Here is a 6,682-nt window from a genome sequence, read left to right on the forward strand (position 1 = left end):
CCCTGCAAGGGGCCCGTCCGCGGCCGCTGCCCCGCGGGGACCCTCTGCCCCGGGCTGGGCCACCGCTTCGGAGCGGCCGCTCTGCTCACACAGCCCTCACCTCACTAGTGCTCCGCAGGCACCGCGCTATCTAACGCTGAAAATTATTGTATTTGTTTGCGTTTCAGTGTGTGGTCCTTGGTGCCCGTGACATTGCGGGTGCCAAAGGGAAAGCTCACACACACACACGGGCACCCCGTGGAGCGCGGGACACGGCGCTGGCGCCCCGGGTGCAGCCGCTCCGAGCGGGGAGCCCGTTACGGGGACGGACGCTGCCCATCCTGTGTGCTCAGCACCCGCTCCCAGGCAATTCCTGCCCTTTCCCTGGGCACGGCGGCGCGGGATGTGCGCTCGTGTTGATGCACGCGGTGCCAGGCAGGGCTGCGCAGCGCTTGCTGCTCCCGCGCGCGCTGCGCGTCCCGCAGCGCCCGGCCCGCGGCGCGGCCAGCGGCGAGCGCGGCTTCACGGTGCTGCACAAACACCGGGTTTGAGCGAGGGCAGCACACGGCTTCCCCAGACAGACAAAACACTATCTAATGACAGAAAATACATAAATACTGGCAAAAAGCATGATGAATGCCTCTTCTCCTCAGATGATCCATGCAGAACAAAAAGAGCCTGGCTTTAAAGGGAAATTAGAATGTACTGCTAGAGCACATTAGCACTAGTGTTTTAGTTTTGCTGCTATATCATTTCATCCATATGTTCTAGTAATCTAAGCTCTCTAGGAACTACTGTCACACTGATAATGAAAATAATAATAAGGATAATAATAAATGTACCAAAAAGTGCATTGTGTTTGCTTGTACATGACCTATCTCGGCTGAAGACCTAGTCCCTTGAAAATTTTAGCAGGAAGGAGCCGAGCCAGATCTGAGTTTTGCCCTTTGGCCGGTGTCTGGGACCGTTTGGAAAGAGCAACCATCTGCAGTGCATTCAGTCCCATTTATTTCTATCTTCAGTACATTTCCATCTGAAAGTGTTATCTGGTAATTCCTCTCGTAATTCAGGAGACTTCGTAATTTTTTTTTCATAATTTTTCCATATTTTTTTCCAACTGACCTCTGAAGTAATTATGGATCATTATGGATTTAATGTCACCTCTAGGGTGCCTTGGGAGAAGCAGGGATGACAGGGACAAGGTGCGCAGGGATGAAGCAGCAGCCTCTGTTCTGGGCATCTCTTAGTGCTCAGGTTTGGGAAAGAGTTGCAAGCTGAACTATTCAATGCTGCCTTGAGGCTGGCAAAAGGAATCATATCCAATCTGAAAGTTTGCAGGCAACGAAGCAACATGCTCACCTGAAAAAAAAAGCATTTATTTATGCTGCAACATTTTATTTTTTGCTGAAAAGGGAGATACAACAATTCTTCCCCTTGCCTGAGCTGGAGTCCTTGTCACAAACAGCCTTATTTTAACTTTGGCTTGTGGTTATTTAATGGATTGCAAGAAGCAGGGGCCTTTTCTCCTCCTGCAACATCCTCCAAAGCTGCCAGACAAGTGACCTTGAAATACATTGACAAGGAGCATGGCCAGTTATATAACCAAATCCTTAGGCAACTCTGGAATGAAATAGAAGGAAATACATAGGCTTTGCTATACATTACCTGAACTGTAAATCTACAAAAATGAACTAAGAACTTTTTGCTGGGGAGTCTCTTTTGTTCAGTTTTGTTGTGATTTTTGTCTCCTATGTTTATTTCTCTTGCTCTCGGTTTCTGGCAAGATTTCCCAAAGGTGAATGAAATGCAATGTGCCAGATAAATTATGAAAGAGACGCTGGTTATCGGAGAAATTTGAGGCGAACCCTTTGCAGGTGAAACAGTGAAAATGCAGGCAAAGAGATGGAGGGGGCAGAATAGGCTGTTTCTACAAAAAGAGATGCAGGGGGAGAAGAGATAAACAAGAAACAGGTACCTGAGGACAGCACAAGATAGTAATTCTGCCTGATCTCCTTGGGGCAGAAATAAAGAAGTTTTAAAGTTATTTTGAAAGGAAGAGCTTAGCAATAACCAAACAGAGATGTCAGAGAGAACATAAGCATTTTTGTGAGTCCTGTTGGGACTGAGTCCTGAGTTTTGTGAGTCCTATTGGGTCTGTTCCAGCAAGTTCGCAAGTTTACTTAGGAAACAAATGCCCATGCAACGTATTAGCAGGGGAGATGCTGAGGAAGAGGGTTCTTTTGCTTTCTAAAATGCAGTCATTACTGAGCCTGCCTGCACTTGTCACCCTCGGCATGTAGCTCCTGGCTACGGAAGCTGTGAAGCAACATGCTTGAGCTAGCAAAAGTGTCAGCTTGGCTTAACGCCCTGCAGCTTGCCTTCTCCCTAAGCGCTGCCACGGCCACCTCGGGTGTGCCCCGCGGCTGCCAGGGAGCACTTGGGTGAACTTGCTGGTACTGAAGAAAGGCTGCGCTCCCGAAACCCGGGAGTCAAGGAGAGCCTAAATCAAGCAATCTGAGATATATTCCCATTTCCTTCACTATGTGTATTTACATATATAAATGACATACATAACATGAACTTATGTGGAAATAGTTGGGGGAGCACTTCAGGTAGCCAGACCTGAACCAGATTGGTTCAAATTTCTCTGGATTTGGCCAACAAGATGTAGGATTTGATGACAAGAAAAAAAAAAAGGTCTATAGATATGGTTCAAATTTCTCTGGATTTGGCCAACAAGATGTAGGATTTGACAACAAGAAAAAAAAAGGTCTATATATACAACTAGATATTTTTTATGTTTAGATCTATGAAAATAAATAATTTTAGCATAACACCCTTTATAAATAATGACTAATGCCATCAACATTTCTTACTATGAGAAAAAAAAAAACAAATTCCTATTTTCAAAAATAATCATCAGGATTACAACTCTTTAAATTATAAAAATTAAAAATGATCTATGAAATCATAATTCTGAAAAGAGCAAGGCCAAGTTTCTTGTCAATATGTGTTATTCATCTTTTGCATTAGCATTGCCAAGATAACAGAGAATGAGTGCAATAAATGTATAAAAATCTGCTTTGACTTTATTTTTTTTGGCATAAAAACAAACCTAAACAATGAATGAAAAATAAAATGGACCACAAATAAATTATCCTATAAATATGCATAAAATAAGCCAAGATACACTAAGGTCATAATGAACCAATACTCTTAATAATGAAAAAATACTTTTACAAACTAGTGATTGTAAGCTTTATGAGATTATTCAAATTCTGTATTACTAACAGGTCCCACTACTAATTTTATAAATGACTCTGCAGTAACAAAATAGAAAAACATACTTCATAAATCAATGCATGTTTTATAGCAAGGTGAATATTAAGCTCTAAAAGGAGAACCTGGCTATGAATAAAAGTACAGTAGGAACAGCAGTGCAAACGAACACACCACGTATTGCTGGAGAGCTGTAAGACAGGAGTGACAGGACAGAGCTCCAGCCAAATGAATGCAAATGGCTTTACTCCCTGTAGATGTAGCAGGGCTTTACTGCTCCATGCAGTGCTTGGCATACAGGGTTTTGGCTGACTGCTGATGGATGCTTAGGAAAAATACATGTTTTTGTATAAAATGTCTATATTGCAATCCTCTATGTATTCTGGAAACATATACTTAAAAAATCTTATAAGTATACTTAAAATAAAAATATAAAAATACTTAAAAAATCCTATAATTTCAAATCATAGGCTAATGGAAAGATGCCAATCAAATAATCTTCACCCCACTATGCCACTTAGGACAAATGCCTGCAGTAAGAGATAGGCCTTCCACTGTATCTCCAGGAACAGTTAAGAAGTTGCATGTTTAATTTATACAAGTGGAATAGATGATACAAGACATAGCCATTATAGAAGCCAGGGTTGCTCTGTAGATCCATGTAGTTTTGTATGAAGTCTTACACAAAAACTCTGGTTCAGTCTGTATGAGAAATGTTTTGCCACAGTGTTTTGACACCTCAGAGACATGCAGCAGGTGCTTGGATATGGAATAGCAAACAGCATAACTATCAGGTTATCAGGTAAGGCATTCTTCATATTAGACTGCACGTACACATGTACACATTTTTGTTGGAAAGATTATTTTTGCAACATTCCAGTGATTCTGGACAAGTATTTGCAGCTTTCAAAAGGAACATATAATAAAAGGTCACTGCTGTATCTAATGTAAGTGCAGCACAAGAATTATGCTATTACAAGGAGCAAAGAAAGCTTCACAGAAACTCTTAAAGAATTATTCAAGCTCTCAGAGTCTCAGGGAAACCCTCCAAGAGTGCTCAAAGCAAACCCAGAGCTGGTAACCTAAAGAAAACATGGAAAGCAAATCAGAATGGACATATAGGCTTGATCAATTGATTTTAAGATGATGAAAATACATTTCAAAACCAAAAAACTCATTGGAGGCAGCAGCACTCTGAAACCTCTTTCGTGTGCCATGTCATTTTGTCATTTGTGAAAATGCCTTTCCTGGCTTTTTTTATACCTCGCCAGTTCTGCCTGTAGTTGGTGACAACTGTTTGATAGCCAGAGGTTTGAAAGAAACATAGCTGCCTCACAAAACAAACTGACTGCAACTTCAGCTTTCCTGTTGATGCATATTTCTGTTAAATGGTCAGAAAAGAGATAGCATTGATTTTTTAAAATTATTATTACTGCACTTAGAAATTGATGTTCTATTGAAATGTACAGAAATAGATTGCATCTTCCTAAGAGCTATCATGTGGAAATGTTCTGTACATTCAAAAAATGTTCACATTTACTTATTATTTTAATGAACACATTTTCATAATTTTTTTTTAAGTGAGGGCTTAAATCACACAGAAAATGATGTAGTTCACGTATAAGTGTCATTATAGCACACCACAAACACTAACTTATTCTGCTTTTGGTATGTGGCAAATGCAGCATACCTCATTTTTGCATGAAAATGCAATATGGGTTGAATCAAATGATCAGCGATCTCTTATGAGGAAGCTTGAGCTGCTGTTCTGCCTTATTGGGTTCCTTAGCTTTGCTGCTGTGAGTAATTGCATTGAAATCATGTCATTTTCAATGGAAACATATACTGCAAGTGTCTAAGTCATGTTTAGGAGGAGTTATCCATCTACTTTCACATCTACTAAATTCATATTTATTTATTTTTTAAGAATATATTATTCAAATCTTAATTTTTGGACAAATAGAAACAACAAGTTTATATAACTTTCACCAAAAAAGTGATATTTTTTAGTATACCATTATTTGCTTATAAAAACATTCAATTATGAAAACATGTATTTGTTACTGTGTCTTGTCACATCTTGTCATATGGCTAAAATAATCCTATCAATAGCTCACATGAAAAAGAAAAACAAGCAAAAGGAAAACATCCTCCAGGGGATCAGAGGGGATTGTTCTGCTTTGATTCCCAGGAATCTGTGTTTGCAATCCCTCCTTTTGTCACCCAGCCTCTACAAAACGCAGACCTGGTGGTAGGTGGAAGAGGAGAAGCAAAAAAGTAGCAGAAAGAAGGAAATGGTTCTGCTAAGGCCGCAAGGGCTCGTGGCCTCGTTGGTACCCACGGAAGAGCCAAACTATTGATTTTCACAACACTTTGCACTGGCTTTTCTCTGCTCTTACTAGTGTTACCTCCCCTTGTACTAAAGCAAGTATTAACCCTGAAGCAGAGCAGGGTTAGGCTACACTATTTTAATGCAGACTTCTTCTGTAAATCTCCTTTTCTGCTTTGTTCTTGGAATTTTGTGAATTCCATTCTTTTTCTTCCACAGAGATAATTTAAGGTATAGTAATGTATCTTTCCATCTTTTTCTATTCTTTATGCTGATTTCTAAAATTAGCTAGAATGTGACAATTTAGCTTTCAATACATAGGCAATAATTAACTTAACATACATGGCAACTTCTCATTTCATTATTCTTTCATCCCTCATCTCTAATAAGAATTGTATTACTGAAAAATTAGCTCACGCTACAGATACTCCTGGAAGACCACAATTACTTAAATTAGAAATCATTGTGAACTAATTGTTCCATGATTACTTTCGCTGGTGTGCATAATTTTCCTGGAGAAAATTAACATCATTTTGGTCTAGACATTTTTCATCTGGATGTGATACTAGAGTATATTCCTTCCACCTGCAGTTTTTCCAAGCAAGGCTGAAAAAAGCCCTGACCTGCGTCATTCTCATTAAGGGCTAACTTGCTGCAAGCATGCAAAGAGGAAAATAGTCTTGTAATAAAGAGAAAAGTATTTTGCAAACATAGGAATACGTACTTGTCAGGCTCGTGTCCCTTATTCCACTGGGAGTTTGCATGTTAGTAGCTACATTCCCTACACTGAGCAAGCATAGCAGTGATTTTACAAAGAGCAAGGTGCATATGTTATAAGGAGCATTGCCACAGAGGTTTATTCCCAACCCGTCCTTCCCTTTGCCGTGGTGCTCAGAGAGCATCTCCGGTGCTGTCCCATCGGAGCATGAGAAGGAGGATGTGACTCTCCGTGCGTTTCACATGGAAGACCTTGGTAGGGTTTAATGTTGAGCATTTTCCTTAGTACCTGATCCTCTTTGCTTTAGGCTTCTCTCCCATCTGCCAAGACCCTAAGAGAAAAATGTGCTTGGTTCCCTGTTACAATTCTGTTTTTAA

This window comes from Nothoprocta perdicaria, unplaced genomic scaffold, assembly GCF_003342845.1.
Source record: "Nothoprocta perdicaria isolate Ctin4 unplaced genomic scaffold, notPer1 scaffold_1, whole genome shotgun sequence".
Taxonomy (NCBI): domain Eukaryota; kingdom Metazoa; phylum Chordata; class Aves; order Tinamiformes; family Tinamidae; genus Nothoprocta; species Nothoprocta perdicaria.